The following is a 15,427-nucleotide window of genomic DNA, read 5'->3' as shown; positions in this document are numbered from 1 at the left end:
CTGTCAACTGCTGAATAAAAGTTTTTGTGTTGTGAACCAGAAATATAGCATTAACTACATCATGAGAATGTAGTTGCAAGGCTTGACAAAACACATCTATTATCCCCATGATTTCTTTCCTCAAATGCAATGACAATATAAAATCAAATGACTTCAAGTAATTGTAAGCACTATCAACATTTTCGCTTATAGAATAATTTGTTGTTTCCTTTGCAATTTTTTTACTTCAAAAAACAACAAGTTGCTTCATACATATTTTTCAAGCTAGAAATAGAATTGAAATATGATCCCCATCGATATATGTTGCTCGTTTGAAAAACAACTAGTTGAGTGATGTTTTATCTTGGTTTTTGGGTGTCAAACATTGATTACGTTTGAACCTTTTAAACCGGTGATATCTTATTTTTTCTTGGGAAGGGAAAAAGTAAGCAAAACCCTTGAGAATCGAGGTCCGGGAGTTGTTTTCGCTACGGGAAGGTGTTAGGCACCCATAACGACTATAGTATCCTATAGGAACCGTCTTTAATTTCTACGCGCGCGCTTTATTTTTAAATGCTATTTTGAAAGATGATATTAGGCCTAAGAGTATTCTAAATGAAGAATTGGAGGGAGAAGAATGTTTTTGGATTTTTATTTTATTTGAATTGAAGGAATTTTGTTCCTTGCCTACGTACCCGTTTAAGGGATCAAATCCACCGTAGTTCTCTTCCAAAAATGTTTTTGTTTTTGTTGGTTGATTTTAAGTTTGAATATTGGAATTTTGAAGAAGGGTTAATACATTTTTACCCCCCTGTAATATAGGCGAGTTCCGGTTTTCCCCCCTGTAAAAAAGATTCTTTCGATTCCAACCCTGAAATATGAAGATTCCGTCGAAAACACCCCTGGTCAAATCTGGCACACGCCAGGTGCTGATGTGGCGCGCCACGTCACCTTTTTTTGATGACGTGGCCCGCTGACTGTATAATTATTTTTATTTTTTATTTTTTTAATAGGGACACGTGGCATTTCCTATTTTTTAATAAAAAAAATATTTTTTTAATAAAAAAAAATATTTTTTTAATAATTAAAAAATATTTTTTTTTAAGTTTTTTAAAAATTTTTTTTTTTAAAAAAATAAAAAAAACGAAAAAAATTCTTAACAAATAAAAAAAATGAAAAAAAATTCTGGAAAAAAATAAAAAAATACCGAAATTTTTTTAAAAAAATTGGAAAAAGTAATAAAAATGAAAACAAAAATCTGGAAAATTTTAAAAATAAAAAGTAAAATTTGGAAAAATTAAAAAAATGAAAACATTATGGAAAAAATTAATAAATTTTGAAAAATTCATATTTCCAGATTTTTTCAATACCGGAAAAATGAAAAAAAAAATCATATTTTTTTTCGGAAAGTACTTGTCATTCAACCTTATAACATGATTTATATACCGGTGTCAATCAATATACATTGTATCCTGTTATTCGGACATGGTTTTTATAAATATGAATAATCTTCAAATTTTTGAAAATGACCAATCTTGAAATTTTTGAAAAAAGATTAATCATATTTACAAAAACTAAATTTTGTTAAAAAAAAAGATAAAAAAATATGAATTTTCGAAAAAAATATTTAAATAGTAGAAGTTCAAATAGTAAAACAAATATAAATTATGTTTGACTCAAATACCATTGAAACTAGTAGACACTAACATAAAAAATGTTTTGAGCAGTTTGTATGTTTTTCGAAAAAAATATGAATTATGTTTGACTCAAATACCATATTTTTTTTTATCTTTTTTTTTCGAAAATTTAGTTTTTGTAAATATGATTAATCTTTTTTCAAAAATTTCAAGATTGGTCATTTTCAAAAATTTGAAGATTATTCATATTTATAAAAACCATGTCCGAATAACAGGATACAATGTATATTGATTGACACCGGTATATAAATCATGTTATACGGTTGAATGACAAGTACTTTCCGAAAAAAAATATGATTTTTTTTCATTTTTCCGGTATTGAAAAAATCTGGAAATATGAATTTTTCAAAATTTATTAATTTTTTCCATAATGTTATCATTTTTTTAATTTTTCCAGATTTTACTTTTTATTTTTAAAATTTTCCAGATTTTTGTTTTCATTTTTATTAATTTTTCCAATTTTTTTAAAAAAATTTCGGTATTTTTTTATTTTTTTCCAGAATTTTTTTTCATTTTTTTATTTGTTAAGAATTTTTTTCGTTTTTTTATTTTTTTAAATAACAAACTTAAAAAAAAATATTTTTTTAATTATTAAAAAAATATTTTTTTTATTAAAAAAAAATATTTTTTTTTATTAAAAAATATTTTTTTTATTAAAAAATAGGAAATGCCACGTGTCCCTATTAAAAAAATAAAAAATAAAAATAATTATACAGTCAGCGTGCCACGTCATCAAAAAAGGTGACGTGGCGCGCCACATCAGCACCTGGCGTGTGCCAGATTTGACCAGGGGTGTTTTCGACGGAATCTTCATATTTCAGGGTTGGAATCGAAAGAATCTTTTTTACAGGGGGGAAAACCGGAACTCGCCTATATTACAGGGGGGTAAAAATGTATTAACCCTTTGAAGAATGGAGATTGAGAGGCCTCAAGGGCATTGAGATTTAAGAAAAAGTGGGGTTTGATTAGTGATTTGCAAAAGAAAGCCAAAGTATGATTAAGATTCATTGAAATTTGATTAAGAAAATAAAAGGAAAATTACAATGGGATTTTGATCCCAAGGTTTATTAGAAAAAAGATTTGAGTGATATTGTTCATATTTTTTGGAAAATGATTTTTCTAAGTGTAAATCCTAGACATTCATCTAAACATACAATCCTAAACATACATCTAAACATGCATATTCTAGCTATATACCTAAAGTGGTGTGTGTGCATGTGTCGGTGCTTGTGTCGGTGTACATTATTAGAGTCCATTGTCCTTATTACATCATTAGCCTAGATACACTCTATGGTCTTGCAAGAAACTTAAATTGTATGAAAGTAAAGTACAAGAATTCCTAAATGTTACATTCTAAGTCTTGGTAAAAATTTAAAGTGTAAGAAGTAAGATGGAGAGGGAGATGAAGTGTGGAATGCTTATGAATGAATGAAACATGAAATGAGATAGTTAGTGGCATAAGGCATAATAGGAATTGGAGATTATAGGCAAGAACAATGCTAAAACTTGTCAAAAGTTAATGAAATTCCTAACCTAAAAGTAACTATATTCACCTAAAGTCTTACCATAACATCAAGACAAGTACATGATTTATAACCCCCACATCATGACAATTTCTTAAAGGTTTTATCACAATTAATGATATGAGAGTTATAAGAACACATCCAAGTCAAAACCCATGGTACATCTAGACATATTTAACACTTAAATTTCACAAAACTTGCAACACAAGTAATTGACAAGTCACATTCACAAACAGTAAGCAAAGGACCCAAATTAGAGTCAAACATATCATAAGATTGCACATCACATGTTACTATCAATTTGGCAAAAAAAAACATAGCAAGAAACTCACAAGAAATTGACCAAAAAGAGACTAATAGATCACAAGTGGCATTGTATATTGTTTTTAATTTTTTTTAATATGTAAGACTGTTATACCCTAATTTTGGACCTAAAAATACTTATTCAATTCTTCTTTTCTTGCATTATAAGTCATTTGAACTGTCTCTGATCAATTGCATCTTTCTCTGCATTTTATTTCAATATTGTTTGCAAAATTCATGAAAAGGGTATTTTAGTCATTTCCTGCATTTAACTCATTTTTATCCTTGAAAATTGTTTGAGTCTTTTAAATTGGTTTGTATAAGTCCTTGTTTCAATCTCATGTCAAAATTCATTTCAAAAAATATCAGTTAAGTCATTTTTTAGTCAGTTTAGCCCCTAGGGGCATTTTAGTCATTTCCTATGTTAAAATCTCTTTCAGTCTTTCAAAAATTTGTTTGAGTCCTTTCCAATAGTTTGAATAAGTCCCTGTTTCATTCTATGTCAAAACCCTTTCCAAAAGTTGCATTTGAAGTCATTTTAAGCCAGTTTTGCCCCTAGGGGCATTTTAGTCTTTTCAAGTGTCAAGGCTTTGTTCAAATCTTAAAAAATTGTCTCTGAGTCTGTCAAATTGGTTTAAATGAACTGTTGTTTCATTTCTCTGTTAAAAATCCATTTTTTAATTTGCATCTGAGTCATTTTCAGTCGTTTTAGCCCTAGGGGCATTTTGGTCATTTCACACGAAATTTTGGCAGAGAGAGGTTACTTTAAAGTACCTCATTTAGGCCATTGGTTCGTTTTAGTTTGTTTTGTCAATTTTAATCGTTTCACTTTACGTTTATTTCAAATTTACCTTTTTTATTCAATTCTTATTAATTTTTGCATTTTGGTCCTTTGTGTTTTTTTCTTTTCATTTTTGTCCTTATTTTTTGTTATTTTGCAATTTAGTCCTCTTTTGTCCAAGTCACTTATTCTGTACACGTGTCAGAGTCCCAGTGGTCCACAGAAGTTTGTTACAAAGATATGCCACATGTCAAAATTTCATTGGTCCAGATATTCCATGTGTCAGCTATAAATAAGCCCAGTCATCACAGTCAAAGTCAGATACCATTCATCCATTGACACATCACCAAAAACACCATTCACAATTCTCTCTCTTCTTCTCCAAGATCAAAACCGTAACCGTTTTGATCAATTCTCCAGAAAAAACTCAAGAACACAAACCCTAACCGCATCAAATTCATCAAAAATCCACAAATTCATCACTGATTCTTGCTAGATTCATCAACAATTACACAAATTCAGCATGAATATTACAAGAACATAATCAAAACCATTCAATTCGACAAGTTTCTTTCAAATTTTTTCGTATCAAGTTCTCAGTGGTTTTTCTGCGAAAAACCTCATCATCGAACGTTTTCTCCTTCTTCTTGCAATTCAAGCCCTTAGGCGATCACAAGACGAAGGTCTGAGAAGAAAAGAAGAAGATCGAAGCAAGATTTGAACCGGCGAAGAAGGAGAAGAGAGTTTCACCGATTTATTTTCGGTTCAACGCTTACCAGAAAGATCAGAAGCTCATTCAAGGATCTTTTGTTCGAATCTCCAAACAAATCCAGGTAAATTCATGTAAACCTTCTCGTTTAGTTCGTAAATCATCATCGAAGGTTCTAAGCGAAAGATTATACGGTGAATTGAAGTGGAAATTCGAAAACATTTGAAAAAGATTGAAGACCGAACCCTAAAAACGAAAATCATGAATATTCACCGTTTATTCTTCGAATTAGAGCATAGATTCATCATCAGCATGAAGAATAAGTCAGGATAGGGTTTAACTTCGAAGAAATTAGAAGAAAATTTTGAAACCCTAGGTTGTAGATTCAAGCATAGATCTGTTCAAATCCAGGCCAGTTCTCAGAAAATCAGTTTCGAAATCGTAAAGAGGAGACTCAGACGAACACAACGATATGAAATTTTTTTAGAAAAAGTTCAGGTACGGTGGCGCCACCGGCGAACCACCGTACCTCCGCCGTTGTGTTCATCGGAGAAGATGATCGGAGAAGAAGAGAGTTGCAGAGCTTCTCTCACTAGGAGAGATGTTAGAGAGAGAATTAAAGGGGAGAAATGAAGTGAACCGGTGTCTTTCTTCTTTTATAAGCACTTTGAACCGTTTGGTTCACTCAGACCAGGCCGGTTCATTTGGTTCATCTCTTTCCTTTCAAATCTGGACCACTCGTTTTGATTGATGATGATGTGTACGGCCATGATGGCATTCTCCTGTGCGTCTATGTGTTTGTTACGGTGTGCTGCGTGTTTACGAGCGTTGGATCTAGGGTTTGGGGATCCTGGATCAATCCAACGTCCCTGGTACGTTTGGATAGTCCAGGATCCATATTCCCTTGGGCCTGGGCTTGATTTCTGCGCAGATTGTTCTCCTGCTTGTTTTTTTGCTATTTCATACATTGTTCTTGCTTCTTGCACCTCTTTCAACTCAAAATCTTTTATGAAAACATCTAAAAATTTCTTGAGTGTTTTTAATGTGTTTCTTGATATTTTATGAGTGTTTTACATGTTAAAATTGATAAAAAAAAAATATGTGTGACGTGTCTTGTGGATAGTTTGTTTTCTTATTCAATTCTTGCAAGTTTTTACTATGTTTTGGTATGATTTCTTTGTCCAATTGAGGCATATGCTTATTGTGTGATCTTGTGATGTGTTGGTAACTAATTTGCACCTTTGCATTTACTGGTTGTGAATAGAAATTGTCAATTTCTTGTCTTGCAAGTAATGAGGGGTTTTCTTGTGAAAATAAAGTATAAAATGTGCTTGAAGTGTGCTATGAGGCTTGGCATGGCATTGCTTCATATTTCTTGTGTTAGGACTGAATTGAAATACTTTGTGGAGTGTCAAAATAGGAGGGTTATAGGTCATGTGTTTGCCTAGTTATTGTGATGAACTTTTAGGTATATTTAGATACTTGTTTTGTTAAGTTTTTGTGTCATTTTGTTAAGTGCTATCTTGCTTGCTTATGGTTACTATCCTATTATGCCTCATCTTCACTAACACTTTCATTTCATGTTTCATTCATTCATAAGCATTCCACACTTCATCTTCCTCTCCATCTTATTTCTTGCACTTTAAGTTTCAATTCCATGCAAGTTTAGAATGTAAATACTTAGGAGTTCTTGTACTTTACTTCTTATGCAATTTTAATTTCTTGGCAAAGAGGCCATAGAATGTATCTAGGGTATGATGTAAAGGACAATGGACTCTAATGATGTACACCGACACAAGCACTGACACATGCACACACATCACTTTAGATATAGCTAGAATATGCATGTTTAGATGTATGTTTAGGATTGTATGTTTAGATGTATGTTTAGGCTTTTATACTTAGAAAAATCATTTTCCAAAAAATATGAACAAACTTCACTCAAATCATTTTCAAAATAAACCTTGGGATCAAAATCCCATTGTATTTTCCTTTTCTTTTTCTTAATCAAAATTCAATGAAAAATAATCATACTTAGACCATATTTTGCAAATGACTAATTCAACCCCACTTTTTACAATCTCATGCCTTTGAGGCCTCTTTCTATTCTTCAAATTCCATTTTCAAACTTAAAATCAACCAACAAAAACAAAAACATTTTTTGAAAGAGAACTACGGTGGATTTGATCCCTTAAACGGGTACGTAGGCAAGGAACAAAATTCCTTCAATTCAACTAAAATAAAAATCCAAAAACATTCTTCTCCCTCCAATTCTTCACTTAGAAACTCCTAGGTTTAATAAATACTTTCAAAATAGCATTTAAAAATAAAGCGCGCGCGTAGAAATTAAAGACGGTTCCTATAGGATACTATAGTCGTTATGGGTGCCTAACACCTTCCCGTAGCGAAAACAACTCCCGGACCTCGATTCTCAAGGGTTTTGCTTACTTTTTCCCTTCCCAAGAAAAAATAAGATATCACCGGTTTAAAAGGTTCAAACGTAATCAATGTTTGACACCCGAAAACCAAGATAAAACAGCTGGCGACTTCACTGGGGAGTTCGAGAGTTACGCCTAGTCTTTATTTTCACCCTTGCGCTTTGTTTTTACTTGTTGCTTTTACTTGCTTTCTTATGTGAATAAATGTTTAATTTCTTGCAAACGTGTGGGGTGAGAATATCAAAAGTCCTGCATCCGGGCTGAGTGAACTTAGGATTTAGGAGGGATATAATCGACAATTCATTCCGGGGGTTGCCTCGTGTTTTGGGTTATGCGATCAATCCCACATAGTTGAGGCATTTTGGGGGTGATGTTGTCGGCGCGTGTTGTCGCGTTTAGGCACTTTACTTCTAATTGTTCTATGACGCTATGAACCGTAGATAACCAAACCCATCCATGGCCATTTTTCTAGGATGTAGTGCGGAGGCTAAACCGAGTGTTGTCTCGAGTTTTAGTCGTCACGCGATACTACACTCAAGTTAGACCTTCCACGGATAATTATGGAGCGAGTGTTGTCTCGTGACACCGTGATATACGTCGGAGAGGTTGCAACTTGGGAACCTTTTTAGAACCCGGTTACTATTATCCTAAAGCCCTAGTTTCACCGGACGCCGTGTCCACCCATGACTCCTCGACTTTGAACTTCAACCCACCATGTTTTCTCCGAACTTGAACATAATCATGCATTCATGCATACATGCATAAACCTTTTGTCATGCATTGTTATCGAAGGGCTTAGACAAGTTGAATTTGTAAACATTGTAGGAATGAAGATGACTAAGTCCTACAAGTTCAAGGAAGTAGATTTGGCTAGTTTGAGAGATTTGGCACTCAAGATTAAGGATCCGACTGGTTTCCGACATCGTTACGGGGCTTTACTTCCTATTCTTCATACTAATGTGGATGAGAAGCTTGTACACACTCTAGTGCAATTCTATGATCGGGGGTATCGGTGCTTTACTTTCCCAGACTTTCTGTTGATGCCTACTCTAGAGGCTTATTCTCACTTGATGGATCTATCTATTGCTAAGGGGGTACCTTTCTCGGGACCTGAAAATCCTCCTACTCCATTGGTTATTGCTAAAGATCTCTATCTCAAGACCACCGATGTCTCCAAGAATCTCGTCACTAAGGCTCGCATCCGAGGGTTCACTTCAGAGTATCTTCTTGGGAAAGCTCACCTCAATACCACTTGTCAGGACACTCTCGAGGCTATTCTTGCACTTCTCATCTATGGGCTTATTCTCTTCCCGAATCTTGATGACTTCGTGGACATGAATGCTATTATGATTTTCCACTCCAAGAATCCGGTCCCTACTTTGCTAGCTGACACATATCATGCCATTCACGATCGTTCTGGCAAGGGCCGTGGATACATTCTTTGTTGTGTGCCTCTCCTCTATAGGTGGTTTATTTCGCACCTTCCGAAGTCCTTCCACGACAATCCGGAGAATTGGTCTATTTCACAGAGGATTATGGCTCTCACTCCTAATGAAGTGGTTTGGCTCACTCCCGCTTCTAGAGTCAAGGAAATCATCTTTGGTGGTGGAAAGTTCTTAATGTACCTCTTCTTGGTACCCGGGGTGGAATCAACTATAACCCGGAGCTTGCTTTACGACAATTTGGTTTCCCGATGAAAGATAAGCCCATCAATCTTGCTACGGCTCCTTACTTCTTTAACTACTCTAATGCTCCCACCGGCATAAGAGAGGATTTCATGGAAGCTTGGTCTAAGCTTCGAAAGAAAGAGGTGAAGCACATGGGTGTAAGGTCTGGTGTTGCTCATGAGGCCTATACACAGTGGGTGATAAACCAAGCTGAGGAGATTGGTATGCCTTACCCCTCTATGAGATATGTATCTGCATCTGCTCCTACCATGCCTTTGCCTCTACTCCCACCTACCCAGGAGATATATCGGGAGCATCTAGCTATGGAGAGTCGGGAGAAGCATCAGTGGAGAGCTAGATACTATGAGGCTGAGAACTTGATCATGACTTTGGATGGAAAAGATGAGCAGCAGACTCATGAGGTCTTGACACTGAAGAAAGAGTTAGCTAAGGCTAAGAGAGAGATTGAAGAAAAAGATAGGTTGCTTATTAGGGACTCCAAGAGGGCTAGGAGTGCCCATGACTTCTATGCACGATACTGCGGTTATGAGTCTGAGTCTGAGGACGACGCTTCCACTTCCTATGCTTGAGGACTTCCATTTCCTGTTGTTATTTCCATTTGTTTATGTTGAAATCGTCTTGTAAAACTATATGTTGGTTGTTGTTTCCCGTTTATGTTAATTGTTGTTTAGTAATGTTTACAAGTTTCTAGTTTGTCTAAAACTCTTCGATAACACAAAAAAGAGTCTTTTTTGCATATGCATTAACACATTTTCATGCATCATATGCATTCATTGGTCACAAAAAAAACTTCTCTCGTGCTCATTGCCTCCTGGTTTTGTCCGGCGCAGTCTGAAAAGTGGCTCGTACTCGCAAAGTCTACCAACCAGATAGAGTTCATCAAACAAGATTTCACAAGAGAAGGATGATGACTAACTTTGAAGAAGAAAATGCTCAGCTCCGTGCCGAATTGGCTGCTATGAAAGAAGACTTGGCTAAGGCTCATGACGCTATGTCCACTATGATGGCTGCACAGGAACAACCAGCCACTTCTATTCCAGTTACTGCTGAGGTGATTCCCTCTATCCCACTGTCTACTGTGGCTACTGATGCCCGGTTTGTTATGCCCAACGGCCGTCCTTATGGACTCCCACCTTTCTATTCTCCTAATACTGCTGCTGGTGTCTCTGGTTTTGCTGGTCAAGGACAGATTCCTGTGTCCACTGCTTTGCCTCAGGTGACTACTGTTGTTACCGACCCTATTGTACACACTGTGCAACAGGTGATTGATGTTGACACTCCGCGTGGACAAGATCCCGCAATGGAAGCTATGAAGAGACAGTTGAGGGATTTGGCTGGAGAACTCCGTGAGGTCAAGGCTAGCCGGGGAAGCAATGGTACTCCTGCTAAAGCTCGTGATCTATGCTTGGTATCCCGATTTGAGGTTCCTAAGAAATTCAAAGAGCCAGAATTTGACAAATACAATGGAACTTCTTGTCCACACAACCATGTTATCCGATATGTCCGAAAGATGGCTAACTACGCAGACAATGATGCGCTGATGATCCACTGCTTCCAGAGTAGTTTGACAGATGATGCAGCAGATTGGTACACTAGTCTCAGCAAAGACAACATCCATACTTTTGAGGAACTCGCTGCTGCTTTTGAAGGTCAATATGAGTTCAACACCCGTCTGAGGCCAAACAGGGACTCACTTAAAGCCCTATCTCAGAAATCAGATGAAACCTTCCGAGAATATGCTCAGAGGTGGAGAGGGGCAGCTGCCCGTGTTTCCCCTCGACTTGATGAGGAAGAGTTAACACAGACATTCCTGAAGACTCTGAAGAAGGAATATAAGGAAAGAATGATAGTCTCTGCTCCAAACAACTTCTCTGATATGGTTACAATGGGAACTCGTCTAGAGGAGGCTGTCCGAGATGGTATTATTGTCCTTGAGAAGGGTGAATCTTCAACCAGTGCACCAAAGAAGTATGGTAATGGTCATCATAAGAGGAAAGAATCTGATGTAGGGATGGTGTCTGGTAACCCATCTGCAGCTGCTACACAATTACCTTTACCCTATCACTACATGCAGTACTCTCAACATCCTTTCTTCCCACCATTCTACCAGCAATATCCTCTGCCACCGGGTCAACCACCAGTGCCTGTTAATGCCATTGCTCAACAAGTACAACAACAGCCTCCTGCTCAACAGCAACGGCAGCAACAACAGGGTCCCCGACCCAAGCCTTCTTTTCCACCAATACCAATGCGGTATGGTGAGCTACTCCCAACTCTACTGGCCAAGGGGCACTGCGTCACTAGACCAGGCAAACCTCCGCCTAATCCATTGCCTCCCAGGTTCCGACAGGACCTAACATGTGAATTCCATCAGGGTGCTCAAGGCCATGATGTTGAAGGTTGCTTTGCTCTGAAATATATTGTGAAAGACCTGATAGAAAAAGGACGGTTGACTTTTGAGAATAGTGTTCCGCATGTCCTTGACAACCCGCTTCCAAACCATGCTGCGGTTAACATGATTGAGGCTTTTGAAGGAGTCCCCGTTCCTCAAGAGGATCCCATGTTGGATGTCCGCAATGTTGTTACTCCCTTGGTACCGTTACATGTCAAGCTCTGCCAGTGTTCTTTGTTCAATCATGATCATGCTTCCTGTTTAGGATGTCTTCAGAATCCTATGGGCTGTTGTGTGGTGCAGGGTGATATCCAGAGCCTGATGGATGACAAACACTTGATTGCCAGTGATGTATGTGTGATTGTGCCAGTATTCCATGACTCTCCTGTTGAAAGTGCGTCTCAGACGAGAAATGTTGAGCCTTTGGTGATCAGGTTACCTGGTCCGGTATCTTATACCTCTACCAAAGAAATTCCATACAAATACAATGCAACCATGATTGAGAACGGAGTGGAGGTGCCTCTGGTATCCCCAGCTACAGTTGACAATGTTGCCGGTGAAATTACAACTCTGAGAAGTGGAAAAGTCCGTCCACCCTTGTTTCAAAAGAAGGTGGTGACACCTATTGCCACAATAACTCCACCAGTTGTTCCTCCTGTTGACAAGAACACTGGCCCAGTAGGCCAATCTATTGAAGAGTCCAATCTGGACGAAATCCTGAGGCTTATCAAGAAAAGTGACTATAAGATTGTTGACCAGCTGCTACAAACCCCATCAAAGATATTCATCTTGTCTCTGCTCATGAGCTCAGAGGCTCACAGGAAGGTGTTGATGAAGATACTGGAGCAGGCCTTTGTTGATCATGAAGTCTCTGTGGAGCAATTCAATGGAATAGTGGGTAATATTACCGCTTGCAATAGCTTGGGGTTTGGTGACGATGAACTCCCCGAAGCAGGGAAACACAATAACTTGGCTCTACATATCTCGGTGCACTGCAAGTCTGATATGATATCCAACGTGTTGGTGGACACTGGATCATCGTTGAATGTAATGCCTGAGTCCACACTAAGGCAATTAAGTCATCATGGAATCTCCCTGAGGGGTAGCAGCTATCTGGTTAAGGCTTTCGATGGATCCCGCAAAGATGTTCTTGGGGAAGTAGACTTGCCAATTACCATTGGTCCTGAGACGTTTCAGATTACTTTCCAAGTCATGGACATCAATGCTTCTTACAGTTGTCTCCTCGGAAGACCGTGGATTCACGACGCTGGGGCATTAACTTCTACTTTGCATCAGAAACTCAAGTTCATGAGGAACGGTAAGATTGTCACTGTGCATGGTGAAGAAGCATATCTGGTTAGCCAAGTGTCATCTTTCTCTTGTGTTGAAGAAGGGTCCGCTGAAGGGACGTCATTTCAAGGCTTGACTGTTGAGGGTGCAGAACCCCGGAGGGCTGGTACTAGCATGGCTTCATTGAAAGATGCCCAGAAGGCTGTCCAAGCAGGGCAGGCTGCTGGCTGGGGCAAGGTGATTCAGATTTTGGAAAACAAGCGTAAAGAGGGCCTTGGATTCTCCCCAACTTCTGGTGTTTCAAAGGGAACTTTCTACAGTGCTGGGTTCATCAATGCTATTGCTGAAGATACTGCGGAGAGTAGTCACGTGCCTACATTTGTTGTACCAGGAGGCACTGTGAGAAATTGGGAGGCCTTTGATGTTCCTTTAGTCATGCATGCTTCCATGTAATGTGTCTTGTTGCTCATGTTTTTCTTTGTTTTCAAAATAACAATCCTTTCGCTCTGCCCAAGGCGAAAGTGATATCATTGTAAGGGCGTGTTTGTTTCGGCATTGCCGTTATCAATAAAAGTTGTCGTCTTTCTCACGACTCTTTGTTTTTTTTTACTTTTTAGTGCCTTTTTCTTGGAAATAATGGTAATGCCAGAAAAAACCAAAACATTTGTTGTTTTCTTATTAATTTAAAAAATCTGCATAAAAAAAAAAACTTTTTTCTAAAATCATCCCAATCATATTATGCAGATTGAACCATAATAAACCCGTTGAACACAGTGACCCTATGGTTCCTCCAAATTTTGAATTCCCTGTATATGAAGCTGAAGATGAGGATGATGATAATGAAGGGATACCGTATGAGATCACTCGACTGCTTGAGCAAGAAAGAAGAGCCATTCAGCCTCACCAGGAAGAGATTGAACTCATCAACCTGGGTACTGAAGAGAACAAGCGAGAGATCAAGATTGGTGCTGCACTTGAGCCAGAAGTGAAAAAGAAGATCACTCAGCTTCTCCATGATTATCCAGATGTCTTTGCATGGTCCTATGAAGATATGCCGGGTCTAGATCCCAAAATTGTGGAACACCGAATACCGACAAGACCTGAATGTCCTCCTGTCAAACAGAAATTGAGAAGGTCTCGTCCAGACATGGCTCTTAAGATCAAGGCTGAGGTGCAGAAGCAAATTGATGCGGGTTTCCTCATGACAGCTGAATATCCTGAGTGGATTGCCAACATCGTACCAGTGCCAAAGAAAGATGGGAAAGTTCGAATGTGTGTTGATTACAGAGATTTGAATAAAGCCAGTCCAAAAGACAACTTCCCATTGCCTCATATTGATGTGCTTGTTGACAATACTGCTCAATCCAAAGTGTTCTCCTTCATGGATGGTTTCTCTGGTTATAATCAGATACGGATGTCACCTGAAGATAGAGAAAAGACGTCCTTCATCACTCCGTGGGGAACGTTCTGTTATAAAGTGATGTCGTTTGGCTTGATAAATGCTGGTGCTACCTATCAAAGGGGTATGACCACTCTGTTTCATGATATGATTCACAAAGAGATTGAAGTATATGTTGATGATATGATTGTGAAGTCAAGCGATGAAGAGCAGCATGTTGTGTATTTGAAAAAGATGTTCGAAAGATTGAGAAAGTACAAGCTGCGGTTGAATCCTAACAAGTGCACATTTGGTGTAAGATCTGGAAAATTGCTAGGCTTCATTGTCAGCCAGAGAGGCATTGAAGTTGATCCTGACAAAGTCCGAGCCATCAGAGAGATGCCGGCCCCTCAAACTGAAAAACAAGTCAGAGGTTTCCTCGGACGTCTGAATTATATTTCAAGATTCATATCTCATATGACTACTACCTGTGGTCCAATTTTCAAATTGCTCAGAAAGAATCAGCCTGTTGTATGGAATGATGAATGTCAAGAAGCTTTTGATAGCATTAAAGAATACCTGTTGGAGCCACCTATCCTTGTCCCACCAGTGGAAGGAAGGCCTTTGATTATGTATCTATCAGTGTTAGATGATTCAGTAGGTTGTGTTCTCGGTCAACAAGATGAGACTGGTAAGAAAGAGCATGCTATCTACTATCTGAGCAAGAAGTTCACCGACTGTGAGACTCGGTATACAATGCTTGAAAAGACTTGCTGTGTTTTAGCCTGGGCTGCCAAACGCCTGCGTCATTATATGGTGAATCATACAACTTGGTTGATATCCCGAATGGATCCAATCAAGTACATCTTTGAGAAACCTGCTGTTACTGGAAAGATTGCACGTTGGCAAATGTTGTTGTCTGAATATGATATTGTGTACAGAGCTCAGAAAGCAATCAAAGGAAGTGTCCTTGCTGAGCATCTTGCTTGTCAACCTCTTGATGATTACCAGCCAATTAAGTTTGATTTCCCTGATGAAGAGATTATGTATTTGAAAGCAAAAGACTGCGAAGAACCACTGATCAATGAAGGGCCAGATCCCAATAGCAAATGGGGATTGGTGTTTGATGGTGCTGTTAATGCTTATGGTAAAGGAATTGGAGCCATCATTGTAACTCCACAGGGGCATCACATTCCTTTCACTGCTCGAATAACTTTTGAATGCACAAACAATATAGCTGAATATGAAG

This window comes from Medicago sativa, chromosome 6 (genome assembly GCF_051527215.1).
Source record: "Medicago sativa cultivar Bolivia chromosome 6, Bolivia_mono, whole genome shotgun sequence".
NCBI lineage: Eukaryota > Viridiplantae > Streptophyta > Magnoliopsida > Fabales > Fabaceae > Medicago > Medicago sativa.
This window is presented reverse-complemented; position numbering follows the sequence as displayed.